Source organism: Onychomys torridus, chromosome 4 (genome assembly GCF_903995425.1).
Source record: "Onychomys torridus chromosome 4, mOncTor1.1, whole genome shotgun sequence".
NCBI classification, from domain to species: Eukaryota; Metazoa; Chordata; class Mammalia; order Rodentia; family Cricetidae; genus Onychomys; species Onychomys torridus.
The window spans coordinates 71,598,419-71,617,092 of record NC_050446.1 but is presented as its reverse complement, the minus strand read 5'-3'; the positions used below and the strand labels follow the sequence as shown (position 1 = coordinate 71,617,092).

The following is an 18,674-nucleotide window of genomic DNA, read 5'->3' as shown; positions in this document are numbered from 1 at the left end:
ATGTCAACATGTTTCTACAGTTGGAAATGCTGTTACCATGGACAAATGGTCACATATTCCATTATTAAAGAGAGTAAGTTGACCTCTAATAGCATGTAACCTCTAACAATGGCTGGTTTCTCAATGTGAATTCATGATGGAAAACAATGGTTAACTATAAACTATCCAAGAACATGCTTTATGCACGTTATTGAAGATGACTAGGTACCCTAAAGCTTATATTCCATAGGTACTTTGTCATAAAGCAACATTTCATCTTTATGCACTTATATATGAATCACATGAGGATTAGCTAGTAAGCATATCCCCATCCTCAGTACAATTGTTAAGTAAGTCACTGTTTCCACATGGCTTTCAAGGGGCAATGTTAATTTGCTAAATGTTAACAGATGTTCCATAAAAGTAGTGTTCCATACTTGAATAAATTTGGAAAACACTGAATTGTATCAAATTAAATATGGCTGTTTAATACAAGATATTCCCAATAAAAAATACTTCCCAAATACTTCTTCAAATTCCATACATATATTTAAAAAAAATAGTATGGGAAATTTTACAGATCTATGAGACCTAATAACAGCTCATTCCTTGGATGTTTGGCAGTGTTTGGTTTTTGAAAGTATATTAAATGCTTTTCTGTGGCAGTTGTGTAAGATATACACACATCATTTTAAAGATGTCTATAGTGGCAGGACCACATTGCATGTCCCTTCTTATTATAATTCATTTAGCCTTTTTTCTTTGCCTATTGCTTTGATAGCATTCAGAACAAAACTGGAATTTACTACTAAACCAAAAAGAACCAGGGAAGAAAATTGTTGCTGAAGAGGCAAGAGGCCCCACAAATTTCACTTTCCATTCCCTCATAATCCATGCCAGACCATGGCTCTACCCTCAAAAAATAGCTAAAAGGCTGCAACTAACCCCAAGTTTAGTCCTGTTTTTAAGCAGCCCCACTCCTGTCAATTTTCATTCTTATGCAACTGATTTCAATTTTAAATTGTCAGAACTTCTTCATAGAGAGGTACGCCCATTGATGGAAAAGCAGCTTGGGTAAAGAAATTCAACTTGTGGAAGTCCCAATAGTAGCAATAACATCTCAGAACTTGGTGTAAAAAAGAAGAAAATCTTTTACAGAAATGAGTCACCAGCTTTCACTGCCTGATGTACAGAAATCTTATATGTGGCCATAATCATCATGGAGAGCCTATTTTATAACAGCAGCTTCTACTTCTGATGCTGAGCCAGTGGGACGCAGGCTATAAAATTCCACTTCTTCAAATCATTTTTTCCATGCACATCACAGCCCAGCTCCAAATGACCTCTACCAGTGTTTCCCATAAGTGGAGTAGAAATCTCTGCTCATAGTTTAAGACTGCCAAGAATTAGTATCTTTGAAATGGGATTTCAATGCCCAGCATTTAAGAGGGGAAAGATCTAATCACAAATACCTTTCCTATAATGACTTCCTATTTGACAACCCAATGAATCTGATAAATGCCTGAATCTGATGATGTGTGAACAAGATAAAAGTAACTGTGCATCTGAAAATCTTTACAGTTAATCTCTTCCTTCTGACCCCAAATATTCAATCTTTTCCAATATTTCTACTGGGGGAAAATACTGTTTCTAAGATACAGTTCACAGCTGACACAAACCGCAGCTCAGTCTCTGGCAATGGACATCATTAAAGTTTAGACTTGATAGTATCTGACAACAAACTCTATCTCTCCATTACTCCAGCATCCTGAATTGACTCACCTCTTCAAATGTAATGAAAATGTTGAGAGGTCAAACTTTGTGCAAAAGATAAGGCTCTAGCAAATTACTTGTATGCTTTAGTCCCACTAAAATTATGTTGTCATTTATTATTTTCAATGGTGTCTTGCAATGTTTTTCTGTCTAGCTTCTCACAGACATACGGCTATCAAATGTACTCACCTATGGTGCAGAACTGTCTGTGGGGATTCCCTGGGGAGGCCAAATAAATGTCCCAGTTCATACCGTCTGTCTGCAAGCCTTTTGACAGTTCTCCTTCATGCCCCTTTGAAGGCTATACTATCTCTGTTTCTCTGAGGAAAGTAGCATGCTTTATTGTCCAGGTGTCTAAGCTGTCTCCATTCATTCATGACATTTTTAAGGATGGAAATCCATTGACTTTTGTACATGAGTGTGATAGATAGTATGTTGGATCTGGGAATGAAAGATCGTGGTATGTGAAGATTGTCTTATGCAAACTTCACAGTCTTTTGAGATATAGAAGAACTAAATTTAAAAAAAAAAGAACAGACTTCTACAAATAGCATTTCATATATGTTGTACTTGATGTTTACATGATGTTAAGGCTGAATTTCTTGTTTGATTTTCAGATCAACATAACTTATTGAGCAATTCAAAAGGCATACATAGTAAATCTATTACATAATAAGGACTGACTAAGTACAGAAGAGACATAACTCTGTTCTTTTTGATCCTCCATTCCGAAGAGGTAGGCAGCACAATCCAAGGCAATTAGTAAATATCCAATAAGGTTTTTAAATAGAGCCCAACAAAGTACTAAGCTAGGCAACAGCTAAGATGTGGCATCCTTGCCAAAAAGACTGCAGTGGCAGAAGGACTATCTGCCTTCAAGTTAAGAAATGAGATATGTAAGTTCAAAGTAAAACGCAAAGGCATTTTGAAATGATGGAGCAAAATGTTGTGTCGGCCTTCCAACCGAAGTCTAATAGTAATGAGAAAGGAAGAAAAGAAAGCCAAAAGTGTAAACTATCTTTAAACTATGTAGAAGATCTAGAAATCAAATTTTGACCTAAAGTATAAAGTGAATGTGACCCTATGTTTGATAGACTACAAGCACTTTTGAGATAAAACCTACTACATCTTCCTAAATCCTGTTCCAAATAGGCATTAATATTCAAAGTGTGAAAAAAACATAAAATTTATCTAAAATGCATATGCCCTTTAATTTATAAAAAAATATTAGAATCTCAAGGAACTTGGAATATAATTTGCTCTGTGTGTGTGTGTGTGTGTGTGTGTGTGTGTGTGTGTGTATGTGTGTGTGAACATGAGAGGTAGGAGTAGTGCTCCCTGAGAATATGTACAGAAAAATTGCTGGGAGCACCATAGTTGATAGAATCCAAAGTGACAGTATTTATTGATGTGAAGGTAAAACAACCCTTACCTCACAGTGTGTAATAAAATTTGACTCAACTGCATGTATGTATATGTACATTCAGGCATGTATATACCTGTATGTGTAGGTGGCTCATGCCTTTTAGATTTATTTGAAGGTTTTTCTTCCCTTTATATAAGCTGGCTTGCTTAATATTCTTTTTTCTCTATGTTGCTCCTCCATTAATTGGGCAAATGTGATGATTTGTAATGGGTCTCCAACTCATTAGTGTAATTTAGCCAGGTTCTACTATATCTTAACAGACACACAAACAAGGCTGCTGCACACATCTGTTTCTAGAGCTCTATTTAATAATCATCCATAATATTTGTGCTTTACAACTGAGAAATGATTTCCCCTTAATCAGCTGCTTGTTTTACTGGGCTACACAAATGTAAGTCGTATAGTCCATAAATAATTTTAGGATAAAACATAACAAAATTATCATGTGCATAAAACTTTAACACCTATACAGGTTTTAGAGACATATCTAAGCATACGTACACACACATATACACATATTTGTTTAAGAAGGAAGATGTTAAATATTTTAAGTGACCTAGAAAGAACATTTTAACAATATTTCCAACCAAAGGTATTGTTTATCCAGAGGTATGCTCCAAGATTCTTGACATCCATTTAACCTCTCTACCTTTCAATTTTTAAAAGTATATATTTCATAATTTTTCCAGAAAGAATAAGTTCCAGAAATGAATATGAAGTTGTAGACAAATGAAAAACACAGAATACATGCCAGCTGTTGTGACTCTGGTTTGGCAGATAAAACACTGCTCCTTCTGAAGGATGTTGTGATCTACCAACAGCAAATTCAGACAGTTACAGTTGTCAAAGGCTTGATGTGGGTCTGCAGCCTGGGAAAACTTGGCAATCTCGAAGCAAAATCAGTCACCATCCCACTCAAGAAGCTGAGGGGCTGGCCTTGTGGGTGGTAGCCAGCCAACTCGGTGCTGCCAGTGTGAATTTCTAAACTGCTTAAAACAAGGAGTGCACAGATCAGAGACGACAATGGATGCTACTGGGAAAGAGTGTAATGACCATCTCCATGATAGAAAGTGAACTTGAGGCTGATGTTGGAAAGTTGAAGCTGAGCAGAAAGCTAAAAGTATAGGAAAGCCTGGTAGCCAGGAGGAAAGAGGATCCTGTGAGTAAGTATTACAGATGGGAAGTGTCCTTAGTAAAAGATACCAGGAAAATGATGGAGGTAGAGAAAGGTTTCTTTTGATTCTAGATGCCCAATTTACAAACCATTACCAAGGGTGATTGGAATGAGGAATGGAAAGTCTTCATGGAACTATGCCTGGGCACAGACACAGAAAGGAATTAACTCTTTATTCGTCCTGTTTCTGAAACTCAGAACCAGCATGTCCACTAGCACTGACCATTGATGATGACCCTGTTTTTCCTGGTAGTTGATCTTGAATCAAGACCCTAACTCAAAAACCAGGTCACCCTAGGATGAAACTGAGCACTTTTGTAAACTGCTTACTGCTCAGCTGTCATAGCTCTAGTTTGAGAGAAAGAGAAACTTACATTTCCTTTAAGCAGAGAAAGCACCTCTAACAACTCTGAAAACTCAAGCCAAAGAGTGATGTTAAGACTTGAAGGTTAAGGGCTAGCCTTCAATCAGCTCTTTGGGTTTGATTAAGTGTTATTCTGTTCTAAGCTCTGGATGGTTAAATATGTTTCCCTCCAGAACATGGCATCATAATGGTTTTAAAAAACTACCAGTTCAAGGTTCTGGAACCATTTCCAGAAACAAAAGGACATAAACAAATTGTAAACAGGAAGTGAAGCTAAAGAAACCAGATGGGTGTTTGTGAATATCTTGATTTCCAACTTCTCACTTTACAACAATAAAGAAGATAAGTGAAGTTTTGAAAAATTGTCTTACGCAGAAAAAAATTTCCAGTAATGCAGGAAGGCATGGGTAAATGTAAAGGAAACTAGAGGGGGAAATAGATACTAGTGCCAAACTTCGTTCCAGGCAGACTAAAGTCTCAAATTGGAGTAGTTGGGGCACCTGGGCTGTGCAATCAGCTGCAATGACACAGGCGTCGGCACAGCTCCTAATGATCTATTTCTTTTGGCAAATAACAAGTTGAATGAATCTTGGTTTCCCTGTTGGCATCTCCAGAATAAAGATGTCCCTCTTTGTATGATTGTGGGGCTTACTGCATGCATCTGCAGCATCAGAGCATTGATACAGCTTCACTGGGTGTATCTTGTGGGCTCTTCTTTTTTTTTTTTTTTTATTGTCAAGACACTCTACAGGATCTCAAAGCATTTCTTCATTTTTGTTCACTATTGAGATGTCTATTTAGTGTCAGCACCAAGCTGCCCTTCTGTATTCAAACATCTCCAACCACAAACACCTCAGTTTTCTTCTGCAAAACTCTGTACTCCTTTGGTTTCCATGTTAACATCTCCTTTATCAATGTAATGGCAATGATAAGGCATTATGTTTTAGAGGGAACACATATTGCTTACATCTTTGTGTTCTACATTATAATTAGGTTGCACATATCCTTAAACCACGTGTTGTGATCAATGAACAAATACAGGGCAGTCAGCATCAACAAAATGATCACTGAAGAATAGAATATTCTCATAGAGAACATTCACTGAAATTTTTGATTTAGTGATATAAGATATTCTTCACTGAGATTTATGGCATAGTTATGAAATTCAGATGTAGGAATTAGGTTTGTTTATTGATTATTTTTAAAGGTTTATTTTCCCATCTGATAAATCTCAGAGGACACAGAATATACTACATAGTTGGAACTCTTTGCAGAATCTTGTAGGAGTAGGAGGGTAGAATGTAGGCATGCTGACAATGATGATAGAAAAGAAAGTCAAATTTGGAGTTCCAAAGACATGCAGAAGAGGGAGGCAAGGAGAAACAAGAGGATCAAGAAAATGAAAAAGAATGCAGGAGATGTAGCATCAATCAGATGAAAACACGAAAAACTCCTTGGACAAATCCTACATCAGGAAAGTTCTGGTAGCCAGGTGGACCTGCTGACATTTCAAACCTATTCTCATGTGTTCTCTTCAACACTGGGGTCAAAATGAATTTACAAGTAAGATGTTTATTGCCTCCCAATAGTCCAGGTTCCTTGGTACATGAAAGATCCTAACCAGACCATGTAAACATGGTTCCCCTTTAAAGAAGGAAGTTCTCAGTTCTGCCCTCCTGTAATTCTATGTTCCGGATTGCTTACAGTCATCACATACACACCAGGCAGAAATCAGAAAATCCATTTGCTTGCTACCAGGTTTACAGCAAAAGATTTTGCTTTATTAGAATACCCAATAAAATATTTGTCCTTTACATTTTTTACTCTTTATTCAAACGTTATCTTGGTATGTGTAGAAAATCCATTTTACTTAGGTGTATCTTATATATTGACTGTCTAGATTCACAATATGTATGATCACAGGTTTTATTTTAAGCAATTGTTGACAAATGTGCTGTGAAAATTATATGTCTATTCGATCTTTGCTTCTATGACCTGACACATAAAACATACCTGTGTAGATAAAAAGTCTTGTATAAATTACTGAAACCTGTCATCACTGAGTAGTTTATTACCAAACATTAAAAAGCTGTTTCTCACATACATGCTTACATCAATATAAAGGTATAGCTAAAACAATGACATAGAAATGTAACTGAATATTTCCATTATAACCAAAATCTAGATAAATTTTGTTCAGGGATAATAAATTAGAAATGAAATTTTCATTTTTTTCTTTGACACAAGTAGGTCAAAGGAAGATTGCTATCTCTTATCTTTAACTAGAAGACTTTTCCAGATGAGAAAATGGCTCAGTCGGTAGGATAAAGTGCTTGCCTTATAAGGCATGAGGTTCTGAACTCACTCTTAAAAAATCTAAAAATTATCAGGCATGGTGGTGCGTTTATGATACCACTGTCAGGGAGGCAAAACGGAGTGAAGCTGAGGCTTGTTGACCAGCCAGTCCAGTCCACGTGGTGAGTTCCAGGACAGTGAGAGGATCTGCCTCAAGAAAAGATGAGCTACCCCTAAGGAATGAGACTCAAAGCTGTTCTAACCTGCACATGCACTCACATACACAGAACGGGGCATCCATACACACATGCACACATGCAGAAGTTTCTAGAATGTGATTTTCCCCCTTCTGTGTATAGCCAGTCTGGGAGTTCTAAAAATCACAATTTCTTCATGCCTTTCATGTCTGTCTGTCAGACAGACAATCACCTTAGTAGTTTACTCATTCGTGTCAGATAATTGTTTCAATACCTTCAACGTCCAAAAATAGTTATATAAACTAAAATTCTAAGAATATCATAACTACTATTAGTGATGATTATAAGTAAATGATGGTCATCAGTATCATAATGAAATCATTTTTAATGAGCACGAATCCATCCCATTCCCATCTCTGTTCTCACTGCTTCATAAGAATGGCTTTTCCTAGACATTTTACAACAATTCTGCAAGACAAGGTGCTGAAATACAGATATAAAACTAACCTACCCAAAGTTATATCACTAAAAAGTGGATACACATAGTTATACTGCCCATAATGTACATTCTACCAATGCCTCCAAACTTTCAATTGAAGTATACTACCCCACCTGACACCAACCATGCCAATAAGACTAAGGTGATCATAAAAAGAAGACATCTGATTTGTGCTCTAGACTCTTCTAAATACCATAAAATATATAACACTAATGATGTACTATAACAGATATTTACTAGTTCAAAGAGAAAACATTCTCAGATCTCTTACAAACAATAATGTCATATATATATATATATATATATATATATATATATATATATATATCATGATGTAGAAGAATAGATATGAGTTTTGAAATGAGCTAATATGCTAATATTTGGGCCAAAAAACTTAACCTCTTTTTACATCATGTACTGAGAAAAGTAGTTACCTCATTAATTTGTAAATATTTATTTATCTTTATTTTATGCCACATCTAAATGTTGGAATTGCAGCAAAGAGAAATAAGTGAAACCTTTCATACTTCTTACAGCAGTGACCACAGTGGCGGTACTTGCCAACTAGCTACCTAGTAAATATACATCCTTTCATTGTCTGTGAACAAACAATTGTGTATGAGTGTTTTGCATATGTATGAGTACCATCTGCATGTCTACTAACAAAGGAGATCAGAAGAGGGCATCAGATCCTCTGAAACTGGGTTTTCAAATGATTGTGAGCCACCATGTAGGTGCTGGAAATCAAATGCTGGTCTCCTGCAAGATCAGCAATTGCTCTGAACTCCTAATCTTTGCCTCGGCCCCCAAAATCCTAAATTTAAGATAATACCTATGTAGCCTAACCTGTCTGGCATGCAGAATACAACCATTGATTATTTGTAAAAATTATAACTTACTGCACTAGCTTGATGTGTGCTATCAATATAATCTACAGTATATTGTGGAGAAGATGATTTTTTTTAGTTCTATCCTCAGATTGTGGCACTTAGAGATGTGGTATGAGTTTGTGTGTGAATCACTGACATCCTTTCTCCCTCTTTTGCTGCTCTAGACCTGGATTATGTGAAATGGAATTTTAAATGCTGGGAGTTTGGATTCGGTCTTTGTTCCATGCAAATCATAAGGCAGAGTCCATTCATTATTGGATAGTAAGAGTCCACATTTTGAAGGGCAAAGCCCAGCTATCTTCATGTACAGGGAAAGGCTGACTAGGCAGAACAGAAATACCTGGGTCAAGTGGTACCAGCCGTGCAGAGTTAGCAAAGCAGAATTGGCCTCATCGCTGACAGCTCAGCTTGCTACATTAATAGGAACAAGGCTTTTTACATCTTTAGCAATATGTTCTTGAACTAAATAAAGGTCGTGCACAATGACATAGCTCCATATGGGTCAGATGCTAGAAGAGGAAACTTAATTCTGTTTAACTATCAAGTCATAATTCTAAGGAGCAGTCCTGAGACTGCAGCATGCTACATCTAAATGCTGGAATTGCAGCAAAGAGAAATGAAGAGAGATCTTCCATACTTTTCACAGCAGTGACCACAGTAGCAGTGCCTGCCAGCTAGCTACATAATAAATAGGTACCCTTTCATTGTTTGTGAATAAAAGGAGACAGTAGATAAAGAGCAATGTTAACACCACTTGCTGACATTTGAATTGTTTCTGCAACCACATATGGATGGGTGCACATGATTCTACTTACATTCCGTATCGTTTTCAAACTTGTACAACAACATTTGGAAGTGCTTAGGCTGCTCTGAGAAGGTCTGATAAATCCTTCATGTTAACTTAAAGAAACATAGCTTCATCTGTCAAGTTTTACGTAACTCTGAAGTTATGCCTGCCACTTTAGCCCTCTGCATAAGGATAAAAATATCTTGAATTAGCTTGGTTTTTCTCTTCTTTAAACTAGATTAAGATAAATGAAAAATATTTGTGAGCTACCAACATAAATCTAATTTCATAAAAAAGGTTTTACTAACAGTCTTATAGACATCTTTTATTCATTCATCACAGAAATCTTTATGATTGACTGCTCCTGTTTTACAGAATAGGAAACTGAGGCTCTGAGAGAAACTACAAAGCTAATATTGTTATCATTGTCTTCATCGCTGCCTTATAATCCTACCTCATAAATGCAATTTGGTGCGATGATGCTTGTCCTCATTAAGACCTGTCTGTTATATAGATAAATATCTTATTTATGCAGTTTCCAAATGTCATTAAAATTCTAGTGAACAGTTTTATTATAGACTAGAATTTTTGGAGCTTACAAACTCAGTGATGGCCTGTGTATCCTTGCCAAGAAGGTTAAAATGCCCCAGTGTCTTTCTTTGCCTTGTTTAGTTTGTTCCTCTTCCTCTTCCTTCCTCTCTCCCTCCCTCCCTCCCTTCCTTCCTTCCTTCCTTCCTTCCTTCCTTCCTTCCTTCCTTCCTTCTTTACTTCCTCTCTCTTCCTCTCTTCATTTTACAGTCATTTTTAGCAATCCAGTACCAGTGATCATCCCACAGTTTTCTATTTTTCATGAATCTAGAGTTATGGCTTCTACAGCCTGACCAGTCATTTCACAATTTATACATGCATGTATGTGCATGTACTCATATACATATACAGAAACATACATACACACACACACACACACACACACACACACACACATACACTCACAAACACACACACACACACACACACACAAGAATCTGCCAAGATATTACCAAGAGGAGGTAAAGTTAACACTTAGAAAAATAACTAAACTATAGCAAAAAAATTGTAATAACTCATCACAGAGAAAAACACATCTACCTTGTTTAATTAATTTCATTTAAAATTGCATCAGGCAAATATATTTTATTTCAAAATTACATTAGAGGATCTTTCTAGGCAGTAAACAGCCTAGACTCCCAATGCCTGACTGATATCTTCTGATTACAACCCAGAGTTTACCATCTCCTGGTTGTAACCTAAGCCTCCACCATGCCCTGTTTAGTTGATGGCTATCTGGTCCCCACTGCAATACACATAATTGAATGGGTTTATTTAGTCTATTGTAAACTTCAGACTCCCTATTCAATTCATGTAACAGTTAATCATCTTTTATTTTGTAATAAGGAGGTCCCAGAGAACTTGTTTTTAAGTAGTAGGGAACAAGATTGGGGGCATATAATACATCTGTTACTATAGAATACTTCTTTCATCCCAAGACTTTGTATTTCCTTCTTCAGGTTGAAGCTCTGACCCTGTGGCCATCAACGTTGTTTGCATCAGCCTAAGATATTATGCAGCTCCAAGCTGTAGTAATGCTTTAGTAATGACTCAGCAATCAAAATTCCAAGTTCAGGATGCTTGATTTGTTTTCACTGCCAGAGCCAGAGAGACAGGAGTCCTTTTTCTTCTTGAACTCACTGGACAGTCTTCCTGGATTCCTTTAAGGGACTCAGTAGCTAACTCTCCAGCTGTCAGCTCTGTCTGTTTGAGAGGGAAGGAGCTATTCATGTGTTAAGTGTCTTGGGAATTAAAAGCATAGAAACACACTGGAGAGTGTTGGGTCTGGTTGGCTGAGTTGAGCAAAAAGCCAGAGAAAGGCCTTCCCACTGACTGGAACTAAACAGAGGAGGAAGTGGAAGTTCCCTTATTCTCTCTAATAAATTCAAAGCAGCCCTTTATCAATTCATTCTTTAAAAATAACCTTGCATCTAGTTCTTTGAAGGAACATCATTGTCTTCATTGGCTACTTTGACATACTACCCCTAATGAAATGGATATTCCCACCCCTCCCCTTTTCTTGCTTTTTGCTTTTGAATTCTCTAAACAAGAAAACCAAGCCTACTAAAGCTCAAAATACTCTCTACCAAAAAAACAAAAACAAAAACAAAAACAAAAACAAAAACAAAAAAACCCACAAGGTTTAAGAAGTCTGCCATGGACCCTGGAGTCAAGTCTAGGCAGAAGCTGTTTACCGTTGCTGCATCTGAGCTAAACATAGTGATGCAAAGTTGCCTTTGCACAAACAGCATCTGGAGCACTTGAGATGCAATGGCTTTGCTTTACACATTGTATGAGACAGAGTCAGAACCTTCTGGGTTGGCTGGTACTCCACTGCTATTATTCACCTAAAGTAACTGATAATGTAAGTGTTGCAACTTCTAGAAGTTTCTCTCATTACAATTATTAAATCTCAAATAAATAAAAGATAAAATAATATCCTTTTGTTTTCAGATAGTGTTGAGAATTAATCTATGCAATTAATTTCACAGCACCATCGGTCTAAATACACGTTAATACTGCATGCGAATGAGGAGCAGTTAAAGGTAAACAGTCTCTAAGAAAAGCGGCACCAGTCGCCAACTTCCAGAATGGCATCTAGAAAGGGCTGCTCTTTATTCCAAACAGTTCTGATATCCAATAGAAGACGGAAACCACTGTCCCCTCTCCCTAGGACTCAGTTCCCAGAAGCTTCAGGTGAACAAGCAGGTGAGAAGGGAAAGAAAAATCAGTCTCTTCACAGTCTGTCATGAGGCCTCTGATGGCCTGCTGTGAACTGCTGACATCTGGAGCTTCCTGTCCTTCCCTTCTTAAACTTTGTGTTTCCTATTTATGTATCTATCTCTCCCTTTAGGTTTCATGATCCTTATCTCATTTTCTCCTTTAAAAAACAAAAAACAAAAAACTGAAATTCTATTTATGACTGCTACTATGCTCCAGCCACTTTAAAAAAGAAAAAGAAAGGAAAAAGAAAAGAAAATGCTCTTTTTTTTTAAACTAATGAAACAATAGCTGGAATCTAGGGAAACATACACCAGTTAAGAAATAGCCAGCAAGAAGACGATATCACAAGGTGTATCTCAGAGTTTTCCCACAGTCTGTCCATCAGTACTGTGGAGTCAGTCAGTCCTGGGGCCAGCTGGGGGCAGGGAGCAGCTCAGCAGATGCAGCAAAGCTCCTCTAAGTTACAATGCAAGAGTCACTAGATAACCTTATCTTTGCATTTTGTTTCTTTGCTCTTTTGGTAATTTCCCTTCAAGGAAAGAAGAAAAAATGTTAGTGGTTTGAGTGTGAGGTCTGACATCTCCAAACTTGGATGCACTTATAAATCTTTGACTAAATCAGGCAAATCTGAATAAATCTTCTATGCGGCAGTTAGCATATTTTAGCTAAATATGGTTTTCAGTGTTTGGAAAGAATCAGCTAGGTGTGCCCTCCTCTACCTGGTTAGCATATGTGTCATCTCTGCCTTGAACATGATCACAACAGTCCTTAGAGTTGGCTCACAGCCCATGGAATGTTACCACTCCACTTCAGACACACCACCATAGACATTCCCCAAGGAGGACTAACATTCTTGCGCTTTTACTTGGGGATTTCAGCATTTTGGAAATCTATTTACAAGTTGTTTTCCCTACTTGGTAGAAGCTAGGTGCCAATTCAGAGATAAATATATTCACAAATACCGAGATGCAGACGCTGATACAGTGAAAGAGTATTTTTCTTTCTTGAGATCAAAACAGGTGAAATGTTACCAGCATTGCAGTTACAAGGAAAAGAGGGGCCGGTTGAAGGCCCAGGTAACCAACCACCAGGGAACACTGAGGAGACTGAGTTCAGCAAGACATTTTACTGGTCACATGAATTCTGATGCTGCTGGCTTTTACAGCCAAGAATACACAATTAAGAGCGATTTGCAACCGCACTCCCTTCTCTAGGGACTGAGTTAGGTGAGAAAATGTTCCAAAATAACAGACACCACTAGTCTTAAGCAGGGGACACTGTTCAAAAGGGTTAATGAGATGCAATAGGAAGAAAGTCAGTCCAAAAGTGAGGCTGACAACAGAAACAATCCCCACTTTGTTCTCATTTGCTCCTAGTAAGATCTGTGGAGGCACAACACTACTCCCTAGTGCAGATAGAAACATTCTTGAAAAGAAATCTGCAGGGGGTCTACTTTTAAATTATCATAAGTCAGGATTACACCCCCACTGCCATCATCCCATGCCAGTCTCTGAGTAGGTTCAGTCTGGCTTCTGTGCCAGTACTTCTGCCAGCAGCTAACCTGAATGATTTTTCCTGAATTCTAGAGATTTATTTCAAAGGACGTTGGACTTTTTATTTTTATCATAAATTTGCAGATTTCATATATTCAGAATTCACCATGAAAACATTAAGAAGAGGAGTATAAATGATAAGGGGGGCATACAAATGGAAATGGAAATAACCTCCTTGGCATGAGAATAACCCCAAATGCCACACACTGGTTCCTCTCTGCATTACAATCTGAAAGTGCGCGCTTATGAAAACTGCATATGGAATTCTGAAAACAACCCGGAAAACACAAACATTGTAAGAAAAGAAGGTACCAGAGCTAAGTAGTCTGGTGACTTACCTTCTCAATGGATCCTCCAAGTTCACCAGGGAAAATTTTAAATCCTCTAGCTGGTCATACACCACTCTAATTTCTTTTCCTCTTCTCTCTCTCTTTCTGTGTATGTGTGCGTGTTTGTCACATAAGAAAAAAATAATCAACTTTCAAAGGTTCCATTTATTTGATCCACCAGCAACGGCAAGAACGTGTCCAAGAGACTCCGCCAAAAAGTAACCCAAAAACTCATCAAAGACGAGAGGAGCCAGGGGAGTAGGGCAGAGAAGGGGCGGTGAGAGGTGGGGGGCTACAGATTGGGAGTCCCAGTGCCTGGAGATTATTTTCACAGTGTTGAGATCTCCTCTTGTACGTTATACCTGCTTTAGTTGTCACACAAACCCCCACACACAGGACGGACACTCACACAATCTCTTTCACGAGAAAGCAGGCAGCCACACGCAGGAACACGTAAGAACACATAAGCACTCACAGAAGCCCGTGTAATGAAAACTGTCAGTAGTAACCTCCAAGAGGTGCTGTGAGCTGCAGATGGTATGGCTTGCGGTTACCTTCCCAGGTCTGTGGAGAAGCAAAAGCACATCCAAAATCGGGGGGTTGGGGTGAGAACTAGATTCCGGATTCCTCTCCCCCAGGCAGATGTATCAAGCCAGGAGCGAGTCAATCAGCAGAGGTGTCTGCTTGCATGGTGCCCCGGATTATGGCAAGGTTATTAATCTTGATGCGCTGCATGCCCCCACCCCCAACACTCGGCAGCCTGCATTGAGATGATTGCCAGAGCCGTGTCTGTCCCTGCTCTACTGCATTTTGCTCAGCGCTCTGATGCTGCAAGTGAGACACAGTGGAGGCAAGAATACTAATAAGGTGGTTAGCTACAGTTTCTTCAAGGCAGTCGGCATGCAGTACAGTAAATGTGGACTTCCCAGGGCTGTGTGTGTGTGTGTATGTGTGCCTGCTTGTCTGCAGGGAGGGCAGCGAATCCATCTCCCGCCAGCAGGAGAGATGGCTTGCATTCTGCTGGGGAGGACTATATCATCAGAATCGTCACTGTCCTGCATCCATTGTCTCTGACAGTATTTTGCTTGGGATGAAGAAGGGGGGTTAATGGTTTAGAAGCCTGGAGCTGGTATTTGAACGAGGTGCATGAAAAAATGTCCAGGGAGATAAATTAGCTTTATAAATAGGCTCCAAGGAGACCAAGGCAGATTTTTAACATGCTGCTGCCCTAGCTGTTAAGTGGAAATACAAAGCAATTTCCAAAACCAGCTTTAGACTATAAATCTTAGAGCTGGCAACAAGTATCTGAATTTGACTGATGGGAGAGTGGACAAATGGATTTCTGGGGATATAAAAAGTTTGCTCATGCCTTCTTCTTCCTAACCTGGATCCAATGTGTGCTGAAACCCAAAGTTCATTCATTTCAAATGTGAATGTAAACTTTACCCCTGCAGATTCATGTTAGTGTATATTATTATTACTATTATTATTATTATTATTATTATTATTATCATTATCATTATCATTATTATTAAGTTATAGAGAATATCTGAGTGGCTGGGTGACACTGTATCCCTTTTAGTACCAAAAACATGAAAGTAAATACATGTCTAATATGCTAAATGAAGAATCCCTAGCTGCTGGACTCCTGTTTTTCTTTTTCAAGGTTGAGACTCACATTACAATACCTCTTCTATAGTCAAGGATACTCACTGAATTCCTCCAGCTCATTTAAAATGTTATTTCTGGAAAAGAATTGCGGAATTGGAGAGTGACAAGAGTGAATTATGGAGCTTTGTAATACTGGGTATGGCCAGCAGATGTCACAAAATAGAAGGCAGGCAAAAGAACGCCACCCAGAACTGCAAACATTAATTTGATTAAGTAAACACGAGTTTTAATAAAATGGATGGCATTAATTTGAAATACTGAAGTTTTATAAAATTTAAAGAGAAAAGGTACCCAGAGAACAATCTGACATATATAGGTTTCCAAGTCTTTCCCTCCAATCACCATTCCACATGGTTCACATCTATCACTAATATTACAAGAAATCCAACACCACTAAGTTTGGGATTTTTTTCTTTTTTTTTTTATTAAGAGAGTTTCTAGTCATTTTACATATCAACCACAGACTCCCCTGTCCTCCCTCCTCCCATCCATCAGCCTTCCCCCCCTCCTCAACCCACCCAGGATTCCCACCTCCTCCAAGACAAGGTCTCCCATGGGGAGTCAGCAGAGCCTGGTACATTCAGTTGAGGCAGGTTCAAGCCCCTCCTCCCTGCACCAAGACTGCACAAAGTATCTCACCATAGACAGTAGGCTCCAAAGCCTGCTCATGCACTAGGGACAGGTCTGGATCCCACTGCCTGGGGGCCTCCCAATCAGTTCAAACTAAACAACTGCCTCACTTATCCAGAGGGCCTGGTCCAGTACCATGGGGGCTCCTCAGTTATTGGTCCACAGTTCATGTGCTTCCACTAGTTTAGCTAGTTGTCTCTGTACTTTTTCCAGTCATGGTCTCCATATCTCTTGTTCGTAGAATCCCTTCTCTTTCCCTCATTGATTGGACTCCTGGAGCTCTGCCTGGGACCCAGCCATGGATCTCTGCATCTGCTTCCATCAGTCACTGGATGAAGGTTCAATGCTGACAGGCTGACAGGGTATTCAGCCATCAGATCATCAGAGTAGGTCAGCTCAGGCATCCTCTCAACCATTGCCGATAGTCTATGGTGGAGTCATCTTTGTGGATTCCTGGGGTCCTCCCTGGTACTCTGATTCTCCCTATTCCCATGGTACCTTCATTTACCATGGTATCTCTTTCTTTGTTCTCCCACTCTGTTCCCATTCCAGTCTCAGATTCAAGATTGAAATTTTTATCTCTGAGGACTTTTGTTCTCTATGAAATACAGAATTCAATATTGCCTTACAAATACAGCTGATATGAGATGAAGACACAGAAAAGATTGTGGGATGAAACAAGTTAGTTGGTTTAAGATTAATAAGCAAAATGTTTAATATTGCAAATTTAAAACAATATTCCTGTTTGATTTTGATCATGGTCATAAACATCAGTTTTAAAGAATTATTACTGTCCACCATATTACCACTGTCTACTATTACTGAGATGTACAATATTAATAAATACATAATAAAAAACATGCAAAACTTTTGATTTCTATTCAATTCTGTTAATTTTTTTTTTTCTTTTTAAGGTTTATTTTGTGCTGAGGATTGAACCCTGGACCTTCTGTATGTTAAGCTGAGCCCTGCCACCAAGTTACAACTTAACTTTCTCTACATACTATATTACAGCTTTAAAAAAAAATCTACATATCACTTTAGCCTTTATTTAGCTAAATGTGACTAATTAAAACCCACTGCCTCACAGCACAAATTGGTCCATATGTCAATAGAAAATGGTGTTGAAACCTTGGCCTTTAGAACTGACATAGATTGAGGTTTGAATATCAGTTACCTTCCTCTAAGATAATTTCCAGTAAGCCATGTGTCTCTCTATCACCTGGTGATGAGAGAGAGGACACTTTGACATCATGTTTTGAAGGACATTAATACCTATATAAAGTTATATAAAGGCTGGGATAAATCATCATTTACTGTATGCATGATTATTTACTGACACAGCTTATGATATATAAGTATTACGGGTGTTAATGAATAAAGTAGATATAGTACTGACTCACAATAGTAGTTCTGCCTGCATAGGCCATCAGGTGACATCAATCAATCAGTCAAGCCTTTTGGTGCTAAAAGGTGTGTGTGTGTGTGTGTGTGTGTGTGTGTGTGTGTGTGTGTGTGTGTGTGCGTTTTAAATTTATTCTTATAAATAAATAGCTGTTTCGATCTTATTTTTGTAAGGCTATAGTTATATAACATTTGGTAGTCCTTACATGTGTATTTATATATGCATGCTTGCATTCATCTGTGTGTTCCAAGACTAATGTGAGGGGAAATTTCACTTTCTTGATTGCCTGACATCTGGACTCAAATAGAGTATGTGTTTAGAAAGATAATTTAGTGGCCGTGTACTGCTAGTCTGAGACTTGCTTTGAAGTCAGTAGTGTCACCAAGACTCAAAGTACTGCTCCTTAACAAGACAAGGAACTGAGGTCTGCAGTTCACTAAAGTGGTCACCCTAATTCCCAATGAGATAACGTGTGGAGTTGGAGCAATGGGATCCAGGAAGAGCTACCTCCCAGAATGATGCTTTGATGTTTAAGCAAACTGTAGAAATAGACAAGTCACTCTTACATTCCTGGGTCCCCTTCTTCCCACAAACAAGGACTAATGCCTAGCTGACTTCATTGAAAGCCTTCATTCCTAGCACCCTGGAGGGAATGCACAAGTGTTTTTCTTTTATTTTGTTTTTAATTATTTTTATCATTATTTATTTATGTGTATGTATCTATATGAGGAGGACAAACGGATATCAGTTTGCCTTGAGCTAGAGTTACAGGCAATGATGCACTGTCTGTGATAGATGATCAAAAATCAACTCAGGTCCTCTACAAGAGCAATATCTGCTCTTAACCACTGAACCATCTTTCCAGTCCCCCAAAATGCACAGGTTTCTTTC

The 18,674-nt window shown here is 38.3% G+C and overlaps 1 protein-coding gene across 3 annotated transcripts in view; it reads right to left on the bottom strand.

Annotated features, from left to right (window-relative positions):
* The window catches only part of Lrrc4c (leucine rich repeat containing 4C), a 1,309,582-nt gene extending 1,294,585 nt beyond the window's left edge, over positions 1-14,997 (bottom strand). For 2 of the 3 annotated variants that reach the window (XM_036183236.1, XM_036183235.1), the window contains exon 1: positions 14,087-14,997. The gene's annotated coding sequence lies outside the window, so the exon portion shown is untranslated. The remainder of the gene's footprint in view (positions 1-14,086) is intronic. The other variant, XM_036183237.1, reaches the window with a different exon arrangement.
* Between the last annotated feature and the right edge of the window lie 3,677 nt (positions 14,998-18,674).